This window comes from Bos grunniens, chromosome 26 (assembly GCF_055505025.1).
Source record: "Bos grunniens cultivar Pamir isolate PY7600 chromosome 26, Bosgru_T2T1.0, whole genome shotgun sequence".
Lineage (NCBI taxonomy): Eukaryota > Metazoa > Chordata > Mammalia > Artiodactyla > Bovidae > Bos > Bos grunniens.
Genome location: NC_141190.1, coordinates 32,611,149 through 32,624,695, shown reverse-complemented (window position 1 = coordinate 32,624,695; position 13,547 = coordinate 32,611,149). Strand labels below are relative to the sequence as shown.

The 13,547-nt window shown below is 46.2% G+C and overlaps 1 pseudogene; it reads left to right on the top strand.

The window, feature by feature from the left end:
* LOC147344341 (guanylate cyclase 2G-like) overlaps window positions 1-13,547 on the top strand; it is a 51,249-nt pseudogene that overhangs the window by 36,732 nt on the left and 970 nt on the right.

The window sequence follows — 13,547 nt, the reverse complement described above, 5'->3', positions numbered from 1 at the left end:
AATTCACAGTAGGCGTAACCCCCAGCACTGTTATTTTGCACTTTGGCTGCACATTGGAATTTCCTGGGGAACTTAAAAAATGTCTGAGGTTTGGATCTCAGCCTCAGAGAGCCTGATGTCACTGATCTGGGTCTCTAAAATTTCCCAAGTGATTCTAACATGTAGTTCAGGTTGAGAACCACTGTCATGGAGAGAGGATGTGTGTGTGTGTGTGTGTGTGTGTGTGTGTGTGAGAAATGTGTGTTTGTGTGTAAATCAGCCCACCTTTCTCTCTTGATTTCTTTCCCCTTGCAGTGCTGTGTTTAGTCACGTCTGACTCTTTGCAACCCCATGGACTATACCCTGCCGTGCTCCTCTGTCCACGAGATTCTCCAGGCAAAAATACTGGAGTGAGTAGCCATTTCCTTCTCCAGATCTTCCTGAGCCTGGGATTCAACCTGTGTCTCTGGCATCTCCTGCATGGACAGGTGGATTCTTTACCACTAGCACCACCTGAAGGCCCTTATCTTCCCCCTTTTGTTTCCTGCCTTCCCTACCATTTCTAGTCCATCCCCAATGGCTCATCCCAAGCTGCTGCTTTAAATCGTCGTGCATTTCCTGGAGACTTTTTCAAGTAAGGAGCCTTTCTGAGTGTACTAGTCACTTTGAAAGCAGATTCTGGTTTCTAATTTGTGGCAAAATGTAGGAGAGATGAGACTACTCCCAAAAGGTTGATCTCAAATCCAGGGGCATCTAAATTTGGAACCAAGCAGCTAACAGATCTTCCCGCACTGAACCCAGGTGGACGCCCACCTATGCTTGTTAAGCTCAGCTGCCACGTGATTGTGCCAGCTGGGTGGGGAGGGGGGTGTGGAAAGACTATGGACAGTGGGTGCATTTCCCCCTCATTGTGGGCATCTGCTCACCAAGCTGGATGAGAGGCAGTCACAGGGGACGATGGGTACAGAGGACCACAACCAGGAAGAGTACAGTGAGCCCATAGTTTATGGGCTAACACTCCCTTCCATTAACTTCTACATCCCTGCAAACAAATCCTGGTCCTGGAAACAATGTCAATTCCCTGCATACATTAGAGCCATGGTTCTCAAACATTTTACTGCTTCCCAGGTGCCTCAGTGGTAAAGAATCTGCCTGCCAATGCAGGAGACACAGGAGACAGTGGTTCGATCCCTGGGTCAGGAGGATCTCCTGGAGAAGGGCACGGCATGCAACCCACTCCAGTATTCTTGCCTGGAGAATCCCACGGACAGAGGAGCATGGCGGGCAACAGTCCGTAGGGTCGATACGAGTCGAAATCAACTTAGTGACTGAGCATGCATACTCGCAAACATTTTAGCGGGCATCAGAATCACCTGGAGGGTTATCTGAATTGAAAAGTAGAGGGATGTGCCCAGGATCTGTGTTTTAATTAGTTCCCCAGTTGATTCTGAGACCCACTAACACTAACATTTGAGACTTGATTTCCTCTCTCCCTGTACTGTCCTCTTAAGAAAGAAGTCTCTGTGTGAAGTTTTCTCCTGAGGACAGGGGCATGTGCTCCACCACTTTGAATGGAGAACAATCTGCATAAATTATTTGGAATTTATTTCTACAGGTTCATCTATGCTCTCCCATTTATTTATTAATTCAATTACCTATTACATTTCACTTATGATATGCATATATAATTTATTATATGATATAGTTATTTTATATTTTGAGTTATCTAACACTCCTTTGTTGCTCAAATTGTTTTATCTTTGACCATTTCATTTCGATTGCCTTCTGTATACCTTTGACGTATACCTGTTGCGGGGTTTTATTTTGTGCTTCCTTAGTTTCTGGTGGTATAAGATGCTTTAGCCTCATCTTGGATTTTCCCTGCTTCAGTACTAGAGTCAACTGCTTTTGTTAAGAAGCCCTGACTCCTTTATTGGAAAATGAACCCCTGGATGCTAGATGTGCTTGTTGCTATGCGCATGCTGTTGTTTCTAGCCTCTCTTAGTAGACAGAGTAAGATAATGTGTGTGTATACACCAACTCACACGGACACACACATTCATATCATTATCTCCCCATCTGTGTCTACATTAAGGTAAACATGAGTTCGTGTTGACATCTTCAGTGTCATTATCGCATGGTTTGTTTATTTATTCTCTCCCCATCACTCATGCATCACCTCCTTTTCCAATAGCGAGCATCCTGGCTCCCGCCATCTGCCACCCGTTCACTTACTTGTTCAATCCCAGTATATGTTTACAGTAGTATCAGAGTTTTTCATCTGAATCCCCAGGAGAAGCATTTCTACCAGCTAGAGGATAGTGATTACGGATATTTCCTTTTGACTTTAGTCTTACCATCCCTACTCGTTTTATTGTATTTTTGAGTATTTATTTATGTAGCTGCATTAAGTCTTAGTTGCGGCGTGCAGGATCTTCACTGAGCCGTGCCGGTTCTTTTCTTGCAGCCTGTGTGCTCAACTGCCCCGTGGTATGCGGGATCTTACTTTTCGACCTGGATCAAATCAACATTCCCTCCATTGCAAGGCAGATTCTTAGCCATTGGACCACCAAGGGAGTGAACGCCAAGGACCACCTTAAGAGAACTCTCTCTCCTTTTTTTAATGTATCTAGTGGCATGTGGAACTTCCCCAACCATGGATTCAACCTGTGTCCCCTACAGCAGAAGCTCAGAATCTTAACCACTGGACTTGCCAGGAAAGTCCCTATCTACTCATTTTAGAAGCTGCTTACATCAGTGCTTTACTCCCTCCCCCTTCAATGAGGTTATGTCACACATTTGTAAAACAGATTCTTTGGTCTCTGTATTCTGTCTTGCAGTTGTCCGGTCTCCCAACTGATATGTTTTTAAATTTGCATTCTTGAAGATTCATTCTCGAGTTGTAAAGCCCTGTGGGTTTTGGCGAATACACAATGTCTGATCACAACCAGAAAAAAATCCCCAGGGCTTCCCCTATTTTACTTTTCCTCCTCCCCAAATTCCTGGAAGCTTCTGATCTATTTTCTGTCTATAATTTTGCCTCTTCTGGGATATCATACACACAGAATCATACAGAATGTAGCCTTGTCAGACTGGATTCTTACACTTAGTAAAACATTTAAGATTCATTCATTTTGCCACACCCACAGTGTTTTTATAACAAAAACATGTACATTGTTGTCAAACATTATTTCCTCTACAAACCAGAATGTTTAATAAAAGTCTGTAGACGCTAATGAGGAAGTGAAAGAAAGTAGGTTTACATAGCTGGACAGAGGCAGAACATACTAGTTACAATTTATTGTTTGTTAAAATAACTTTTATGAACAATTTTACCGGTAATGGAAATTTCATAAAGCACACTTAGGGTGTTTCTAGTACCAAACGGATATATATTCCTAAGATCACAGGGAGATATCCTTCATTTCAAGAAAAGTTTTATTAGAAAAAAATCAGATTAATATATATCAGGAGTCCCCATTTTCCAGGAGAATTCTAATATTTCCTGTAAAATATTCAGATTTCTTTGAAATTTTAACCTGTTTGATTTGCTTAAAAACTGAGTTTGTAAATTTGAAAACACCTCTGTTTAAAGCGAAGTGTCCTCAATGGCCCAAAGTTCAGGCATTGAGCTACCTAAACTCCAAATGGATTTCAGAAATCATCCACCGAATCAAGGACCCCACGGCCTCCGAGTCACTTCGACCTTCCCTATCAGAGGAGAAGGGAAATTAAATTATGGTGGTCATGGTGAAGGCATGCTAGGATGAATCTCCAGAGAAAAGGCCCACTTTCTGTTCCATCTAGATTTTACAGGAAGCCAGTCTGGAGGGTGAGTAGGTGTGTAGCAGAGGTTTTCTCCTAATTATTTAACCATTAGAATTTTAAAGCTCTGTGACTATGATTGATTCTGGGTGCCTCCCTCCCTCCCTCCATTTCCTCCCTCCTCCCATCTCCCTCCTCCCTCCCTCCCTTCCTTTTCTTCCTTCATCATATACTCATTCAGTGCCCATCATATACAAAGCACTGGGCCACGTGCTGGCTGAAGTCTAGTGGTAGATTCTCCCTTTATTCCATAAATGATTTAAACATGGATCAGACTTTCATTGCCTTCCTTTGTCCACCCCAGATACTGTGTCTCAATCAAGACTCTCCTTCCCAAGGAGTTCTGATATGACCTCAGAATCTTTTTCAAGCCAACATTCCAGGGGGTTATGACTCATTCATTGGGACTGGATTGTAGGATAAAAAAACGATTCACCAAACTTAGAGTAGGTTATTGACTTTAATTATTCATGGCTCTTGAATAGTTTTCTCAGTAGTGGCTTCACATGAGGGTCACTGTATCATCTTTTGACCCGTTGAGTGTCAGAAGGTACAGCCTTTGAGAAGTAGCTGGAGTTGATAGATGCCTGGGTAGGAGTCGGGCATCTACTCCTAATTTTGCCATTCTACTATACCTTCTTAACAGAAGAGCCCCGTGTTCTGCATTTTTCACATCAAAATAGTTTTAAATAGTAGGTCTCAGGTCAGTGAATATTTTTTGCTTAGGAAATAGGGTCGCCAATGTTAAGGTAAGTGTATTTCCTATAAGAGCCTCAGTCTCTTCATGTGAAAGATGAAAAATTTATTTGATTTCTCTGAAGACGCCTCTAAAACAAGAGCCTATGGGATCTAGAAATGCCCCTGATATCTGTCACCAGAAAGGAAAACATCTGGTGTTGCCATCTGAAGAGAAAAGAACAACTCATCCTGAAACCTACACTTCCGCATGCCCATGACAATGACGTGAAATGTAGGGAAGAGGGGCGTGGGGAGGGCAGTGAAGGCTACTGTTTGTCCAGTGCCCGCTGGGTAGCAGACACAGCCCTAGTACTCACTGCCTCCCTGAATTTTCCGAAGGACTCTGTGAAGTGTGTATTATTATCCTCATGTCTCAGATGAAGAAACAGACTGCAAAGACGGAAGCGGGCAGTTCAAGATCACACAGCTGGTAAAGGACGGGCTGTCCTGCCAGGTGCCTATGGCCATTGGCATTTCACTGCTGTCCATTGGCAGCCCTTGAGTATGAAAGCTTAAGGGCAAGACCTGCTGTCTTGGAATGTATACTTGGATGTTGTGTTCCACTGTGGCCCTAAAGTTCTTGGACAAAGATGTAAATCTCTGGGTTCTTTTAAAGCCACGTGAGTGTACTAGAGACAGTGTGATGAGCTAGCTGGAAGTGTACGCCAACCACATGGAGGAGGTGGTGGGAGAGAGTACCAACCAGCTGCTGGCCGAGAAGAGGAAATGGATCAGCTTTTGTCCACAACGCTGCCCAGATATTCCAAAGTTCCGGGGGCCTTGACAAAAGAACCAGGAAGCAACACCATTGCTATTTAAGGAGGCCCCACATGGAGAGACAATCTCCTTTGTTCTTTTCTTAAGAGACTGTTAGGCTCTTCTAAAATGGGTCAAGCATTCTGTGGTCATTCGGTACATTTTGTAAAGGGAGACAGAAGCAAATGCCCTCCAAGCCACAGGAATTACAGAATGCTGCTAAGTCACTTCAGTCGTGTCCGACTCTGTGCGACCCCATAGACGGCAGCCCACCAGGCTCCCCCGTCCCTGGGATTCTCCAGACAAGAACACTGGAGTGGGTTGCCATTTCCTTCTCCAATGCATAAAAGTGAAAAGTGAAAGTGAAGTCGCTGAGTCGTGTTTGACTCTTCGCGACCCCATGGACTGCAGCCTACCAGGTTCCTCCGTCCGTGGGATTTTCCAGGCAAGAATACTGGAGAGGGTTGCCATTGCCTTCTCTAATATAGATAGATCTGTAAGATGGAATAGTGACTGCAGCAATAGGAGGATACCACTAGATGGCGCTCTGGCTTCATGAGTCCGATGCGGCGGCGGCTGCTGCTGCTGCTGCTAAGTCGCTTCAGTCGTGTCCCACTCTGTGCGACCCCATACACGGCAGCCCACCAGGCTCCCCCGTCCCTGGGATTCTCCAGGCAAGAACACTGGAGTGGGTTGTTATTTCCGTCTCCAATGCATGAAAGTAAAAAGTCAAAGTGAAGTCCCTCAGTCATGTCCGACTCTTCGCGACCCCATGGACTACAGCCTACCAGGCTCCTCCGTCCGTTGGATTTTCCAGGCAAGAGTACTGGAGTGGGTTGCCATTGCCTTCTCCGCATGAGTCCGATACTCTCGGTCTATTCAGATTACTGTTCAGTCTCTGAGTCGTGTCCCACTGTTTGGGACCCCAGGGACTGCAGCACGACAGCCTTCCCTGTTCTTCACTATCAGATTATTTATATTATACGTCTGTCCAGATATTTTGCACAATAGGCACTACTAACTTCAGATTCAAAACTTGCTTCGTTTTTGGCTCTGTTATCACCTGGGCACTCTCTGAACACTTGACAGAGTATCTGCTGTTAAAATTCCTGTACCCTTCCGTGTGTCTTGACAAAGAAAGGGGGTTGGCGATTTGAATGTGTTAATGTGAGATTGGTTGATAGAAGCAAAAATGTTAATTAATGAATTGATGAGTGTTTACAATTGTTTCCACATCTGCAGGCTGAATCTTTCTAATCAACTCTATAACCAGTAGGGGCAAATGCAGTTCTCTCAGGGAGAAAATCTTTTTTGAAAAGGCATTTATGTGACCTGCTCCTCACCCCTCCCCGAATTTATACCTACCAATTAAAATATCTCTTTAGAGAAAATGCAGGCTGGGAGATGGGTGTCAGAAAATTCCCTCTAGATGATGGATTCTTGTTAACCAAAAATCTAATGCACTGAAGCAAAAAAGATCTACCAGGGAGACTTTGTAGGGATGTGTAGGAGACAATTGGAGAAGGCAATGGCACCCCACTCCAGTACTCTTGCCTGGAAAATCCCATGGATGGAGGAGCCTGATAGGCTGCAGTCCATAGGGTCTCTAAGAGTCGGACACGACTGAGCGACTTCACTTCCACTTTCACTTTTCATGCATTGGAGAAGGAAATGGCAACCCACTCCAGTGTTCTTGCCTGGAGAATCCCAGGGACGGGGGAGCCTGGTGGGCTGCTGTCTATGGCATTGCACAGAGTCGGACATGACTGAACCGACTTAGCAGCAGCAGCAGCAGCAGTAGGAGACAATATGAATAAGATACTATTCAAAAACGTCCAGCTTCACTGGAGAATGGCTTGTTGCAGGAAGGTCCGTGGAACCAGAGCATTTTGAGTCCGTGACAATCTTTTTCTCTGACATTGTTGGATTCACAAAACTCCGCTCTCTCAGCTCCCCCCTGCAAGTTGTGAAGCTCCTTAATGACCCGTACAGTTTATTTGATCACATCATTAAAACTTCTGACGTGTGTAAGGTGAGGCACCTGGTCCTGGGTCGTGGGGACACACACGACCCTTGTAGCTGTCCCCCCTGGGCGTGAATGAAGATGAATCCAGCCCAAGACATCAGTCAGGAGGAAGGCTCTATTTTAGGCTGGCAGTCTATCTCAATTCATGGCAGAAACTCAATATTTGATTCCTGTTTGTTTTCTTGGAAAAGGGCTTGATTCATCACAGATGTAGGTGCTTGTCAAGAATCATCAGCTATTCCCTCTGTTTCCTTCCATTATTTTATCTCACAGTAAACACATTTCTAAAACAGGCATTGACCTTCTACTGGCTAATTCCTCCCGTTCCCTCCTGAATATTTCTTTTTCATATTCAGAGAGGCTCACATTTACTCTCCTTTAAAGCTTGTCTTTGAATCCGGTGTGTCTCACTTCTTTTACTGTGATCTTTAGCAATTCAAGCTTAGATTATCAGACTCATGACTAAAGGTCAGAGAGCAACTACCTGACTAGTACTACTGCTCTGGAGAGGTATGAACAAGTTCATCTGGAATGAAGGGTGAGTTTTGCACAAAAACTGACAATCTGGCTTCATTCATTAATGCCAAGGCCACCTTGTATGTTTTCTGGTGGGGCCAGATGATGACTCCAGGATGCCCATATTCACACACACCAGGTGGGCAGCCACAAGTTCATCAGCTCTCACCTCTGATACCAGGGCTCTCTGCCTGTGGTCCTGGATCAGGAAGACTTGGGGCAATGGAATCATGTCCTCTGGCAACACATCCTCAGTGGTGTTCCCCCAAAGTTCCCCAACGATGTAGCCCCAATTCCAGAGAGGATGGAAAGATAGTACAGACAATCGCGAAGAGCAGATCATATTCACCCAACAAAAACACAAGCTGCTCTGCTTAGAAGATCCTCCTCTGGGATTGCCTCTTAGCGTTTTCTTCTCAGCTACATTTTGCATGAACGAATGCTCACATCAGTTTGTATTAATAAAGGATGTGCCCAAGGTGGGGTGAGGTAGCCTAGAAGCAGTTTGACTTGTGTGCTTGTTGATTTTGGGTAATTTCAGTGTCACCAGGAGGCAGACGTGTTCTTACTGCCTGGCTAAGGCCGGAAGTTTCACCTTTACCATCATCGTTGGAATCTGCTGAAATGCAGATGGATCTGAAAGGAGCTGTAACTTTATACTTACGCTTGCCATTTATTCTCTCTTGTGAATGAAGGATCTGAAGGATGATTTTATTAGGAGGATTAGGGAAAAAGAAGACAGATGCCTGCTGCTGCTAAGTCGCTTCAGTCGTGTCCGACTCTGTGCGACCCCATAGACGGAAGCCCGCCAGGCTCCCCCATCCCTGGGATTCTCCAGGCAAGAACACTGGAGTGGGTTGCCATTTCCTTTTGCAATGCGTGAAAGTGAAAAGTGAAAGGGAAGTCGCTCAGTCATGTCCAACTCCCAGCAACCCCATGGACTGCAGCCTACCAGGCTCCTCCATCCATGGGATTTTCCAGGCAAGAGTACTGGAGTGGGGTGCCATTGCCTTCTCCAAGACAGATGCCTACATTTATATATCTTGTGTAGTATAAATGTATGCATAATGGTACCTAAGGGCCCTTATGTGGAGTGAAGATATTCCAGGTTGGATAAGGTGGACTGTCCTTGAGGGATCCAGGAGATCTTTTAAGGTCTGCCTCATCAGTGTATCGCTGTCTGTCTAACGAGTTTTGAACTTGGGTTGGGGGAATATGGTCACCGGCAGCCTCAGATTTCAGAAGGGAAAGTCGTGACTGGGGGAGAGGGTTGGGGAAGGAAGGCTTCATGGAGGAAGCAGGGCAAGGGGGAAGGACCTTGAGCAGGACCTTGAGGAAATGCTAGGACTTGGATGGTGTGGCGGTCATGGAGGGCGGCCCTTCCAAGGATGGGGCCCAAAGCAGGATCAGTAGCGAAGGGCCTGGCCCCGCACCCATCCCCTCACTCCCAGCCTCCCTTGGGAAGAACACAAAGCCGCTTTCTTCCTTTGTTTCCAGGTTGAAACCACTGGAGATGCATACATGGTGGCTAGCAGACTTTCCATCCGCACTGGAATCCGACACGTGGATGAGCTTGCCACCATGTCCTTGCACTTCCTCCGTGCCACCATCCACTTTCAGATTGGGCACATGCCCAAGGAGAAGCTGAAGCTCCGGATTGGCCTCCACACAGGTAGACAGCACCAAGGGCAGGTGGCCTTGTGGCCCCGATACAGCAGCAGATAGTTCTAAATCCACACCCTAGGCCCGAAATGGGAAAATCCTCAGAGGGGAAGAAAAGATCGAATCATCTTTGCTTGTGTGTTTCTACTTAGCCAGATTGCTTGGTAACAACAAGGAGACACAAAGATTCCAAGATGTTTAGCCCCAAAATAGGAGGGGCCTCCAAACCAGAACAGTTATTTTGGGCTTCTTTCCCTCCGTGCCTCACCATCAAATGCCCTTTGATCTGTTTTTATCAAACTCATGGACATGTGACTTGGGAATGGATGACCTGCACTTGATTAAATGCTATCCTGTCACTGTCTTGAAATTCTTGATAATTTTTGAATGGAAGATCCCTTATTGTCATTTGAGACTGGACCCTGCAAATTACGGTAGCCAGACCTTCTCCTCCCTCTCCTTCGCAGCTTAACTAAAATAGACCCTGACTCCTAACCAGAGTTAACCACTCCGATGTTTGTGCCGCTGATGCCTTGTGTACATCCCAAGGGCATGAATAACATCATCATTGATTTATGTCTTAGTCAGCCTGGTTGTTAAAATGCCATACATAGACCAGGTGGCTTAAACCACACACTTTTCTGGCAGTTCTGGGGGCTGGAAAGTCTAAGCTCAAGGATTCTACCACAGTGGGTTCTACCTGTTCAAGCTTGTAGAGTGCCTTCTGGCTGTGTCCTCATGTAGAAAAAGAGAACTCTGGTGTCTCTTCCTGTTCATTTCAGGGCTAAGTCATTTCAGTCATGTCTGACTCTTTGCGACCCCATGGACTGTAGCCCACCAGGCTCCTCTGTCCCTGGGATTCTCCAAGCAAGAATACTGGAGTAGGTTGCCATGCCCTCCTCCAAAGGATCTTCCAGACCCAAGGATCGAACCTATGTCTCATGTCTCCTCCATTGGCAGGCGGGTTCTTCACTGCTAGTGCCACCTGGGAAGCCCAATTCCTCTTCTTACAAGGGCACTAATCCCATCAAAAGAGCCCTACACTCACGACCTCCTCTAATTACCACCTAAAGGCCCCACTTCCTAATACCATTGTATTGAGTTTAGAGATTCAACATGTGAATGTGAGGGGATGCACACAGACATTCAACCCACAACAATTGATTATGTTGCTTTCCACTCAGAGTCTGTGAATTCCATAGTTTGCCTCATTGTAATCCTTGAAATCTGTTGCCAAACTTTGCTCCAAGAGAGTACTTGACAAACATTTGTTGACTGGATGTGCATTGTGGAGTTGACACTGGGGAGATTGCGGACTGGCCGTGCCCCTCTGTCCTTGGCTTTGCAGGTCCCGTGGTGGCTGGCCTGGTGGGAATCACCATGCCCAGATACTGCCTGTTTGGAGACACCACGAACGTGGCACCCAGAATGCAAAGCAGCAGTTTGCCTGGGTATTGTTTACAGCACTTCGCAAACACAAGCTTGCTGTCCCTCTGGTCCCCTATCTTTAACCAGAGAGTATTTTTAGAAGACCATTTGCATTTTGTCTACTCTTTTCCATCTGAAGGATAAGATCGTTATCCATTTCAGACAACACGGGTTGCAAGCTTTGTAGATAAACCTTTGCACTGAGCTCTTGATGGAGCCCTGCAAACACACATGGAAGCTCCTAAGACTTTCCATCCTAAACACTCAGGTACACCTAGGGTACTGCTAAGTCGCTTCAGTCGTGTCCGACTCTGTGCGACCCCATAGACGGCAGCCCACCAGGCTCCCCCGTCCCTGGGATTCTCCAGGCGAGAACACTGCAGTGGGCTGCCATTTCCTTCTCCAATGCACACATGCATGCTAAGTCACTTCAGTCATGTCCGACTCTGCGCGACCCCAGAGATGGCAGCCCACCAGGCTCCCCCGTCCCTGGGACTCTCCAGGCGAGAACACTGGAGTGGGCTGCCATTTCCTTCTCCAACGCATGCAAGTGAAAAGTGAAAGTGAAGTTGCTCAGTCGTGTCTGACTCTTAGCGACCCGGCGGACTGCAGCCCACCAGGCTCCTCCATCCATGGGATTCTCCAGGCAAGAGTACTGGAGTGGGGTGCCATTGGGTAAGATCATTTAAATAAGGAGTAGGAGTTGGCAAACTTTCTGAGCAGGACCAGAGAGTAAGTATTTTAGGCTTTGCAGGCTATAATCTCTGTTGCAACAACGTAACTGTTGTTGTCATGCGGAAGCAGCAGTTTGCAACCTGTAAATGCTGGGTGTGTTTATGTTCCAATAAAACTATTTGCAAACACAGGTGGTGGGCAGAATTTGGCCTGTTGGTAGCAGTGTGCCAAATGTGATGTATAGTTTTGGTGATACCAAAGAAATCTATGGCCAGGAACTCTGGGGAACATCAAATTCTTTTGCTTCAGAGTAGTTTTATTGCACTGATTATTGCTAGACATATATATGCCATTTATTGACAGATATTTATCAACTGGAAAACTAATTATTCGGTGATTTAAATATTAAAAAATTTAGATTAACATCTTTTGAATTTGTAGATCTTTCACAGCACATAAGACACACACACAAAATCTTTTCCCCTCTGATTACTTTATTGTCTAAGTTAATCAATTGAGTTCCCAAATCCAGATTTAAACCACTGTCTTCGCTTATAAGTTAAGAGTTCAAGGATAAAATATGAAATTGGAAGTGCTGATGTAGGCTCCGAGCCTGACTTTGGTTGCAGTTCAAGTTACAAAGGACTTTTTCAGTGGTACCTCTCAGTTCTGGTACCATCCCACGGAGCCCGAGGGGCCCAGCTGACCTCCACCCATCAGGAACACCAGCTTGCATATGGAGTCAGTTCTGTCTTATTTATAAACTGAACCTATTAAAGCTTGAGCAACACCTAGCAGCGTGTGAGCAATGCCTGTATGACTGGGGGTCCCAGCCCATGTGTCCCAGATGTGGGAGATGTTGTCTGTGATTTGCTTAATGAGAGGTGCTGGTGGTCCCAGAATTTGAGCCAAGTGTGAGGTGTTCCCTCAGCCTTTGCCCTACTTTTGACATCCATAGGAGATTCACAACCATGGTGATGACTAGACTGTAACTGGTTTCTGGCAGCTGTCCGGATCCAGGTCTCTCAGAGCACTGCCAGCATCCTGCTGGCATGGGGAGGGTATGATTTGCAAAAGAAAGGCGCCATTCCAGTCAAGGTAAGACCAGGGCCACTGTGAACACCCGTCCCCACTTGGGTCCCGGAAGGAGATGTCAGGAAACTTGATGGAATGAGTGAGTCTCCATGCCCTGGTTCATGGAGACCACTGAGGGCCACATAGAGCGCTCGTGACTGCCAGTTGTCTTCCTCCAGAGAGGGCTGTATGGTTACCTTAATGGTCAAGCGTGGAATCTGTGACTTTGGCTCCCACCTAGACTAACCTCTCGTGCGACGCCTCCTTCCTCTTTGCTGCACTGGTCTCCTGGCTTCTGCTTGAACACCCCAGAATGATGTAGTCTCCCACATGGAGCAACAGCAAATACAACCCAGGAATAATCATGCCCACATTCTTCTATTTCCCTTCTCCTGAGTCTAAAGTGCCCAGGTGGAGGTGATGGAAGCCCATTGGTCTGGGGGCACTTAGGCCTCATCTCATCTCTACACATTTCCGTATCTCTTCCCTTGCCCTCTGCCTTCTTTCCATGCTGGCTCCCAGTCCATCACTGAAATGTACCATGAAACCACCTCATCTTTTTGATAAACCTTGCCTTTCTGGGGGTGGTGGTACTTCTCACATCTTGGAGATGTTCACTGTGGGGGTGGTGAGTGGTTACTGGGACTTTGGGAGCTTGAGTGAGTGTCAGGGTCCAGGGACAGAAGTGAAGCAGGGAGGGGGTGGTACCTTCAGTTTACTAAGCCTGGCTCTGGCGTCATCTAATGTCAGGTAAGAGGAAGCTTTTTTTTAGATGGCAGAAGTGTAGACCTAGCTATGAATCCTGTTCCCACTAGTTCCTAGCTGTCTCATTTGGGGGCTTGGTGTTATAATCTGTAAAATGGGAACA